Here is a 358-nt window from a genome sequence, read left to right as displayed (position 1 = left end):
CGCAGGGTGAGACTTCTGCCAGCGTCAGTCGCTCACGCGCGGACAGGAGTGACTTTGGGAGAGAGGAAGAGTGTGCAAGAGCCCGGTGAGGAAGGCTTCTCCCTCGCTGCTTCCTTCCTCCTGCTCTGTCGTCAGCCTTTGCCATCCCTGGCCCAGGCTGTGTCCGTGGAGACAGGATTTGGTGTATGCCATGATTTCTGTAAATATTTTATTCTTCCATTTTATATTTGTATTCTATTTAAGGTATTGCATTAAACGTAGTTGGCCTCCTCCACCTTCACTGGTAGTTGAACTGTCCCACATGGCAGCAGTTAACAGTGTTTTTAAATAAACCTGGCATAGCAAAGGTGTTGCTGCG

This window comes from Cariama cristata, unplaced genomic scaffold (genome assembly GCF_000690535.1).
Source record: "Cariama cristata isolate BGI_N322 unplaced genomic scaffold, ASM69053v1 scaffold29978, whole genome shotgun sequence".
NCBI lineage: Eukaryota > Metazoa > Chordata > Aves > Cariamiformes > Cariamidae > Cariama > Cariama cristata.
Note: the sequence above shows the minus strand (reverse complement) of the source record.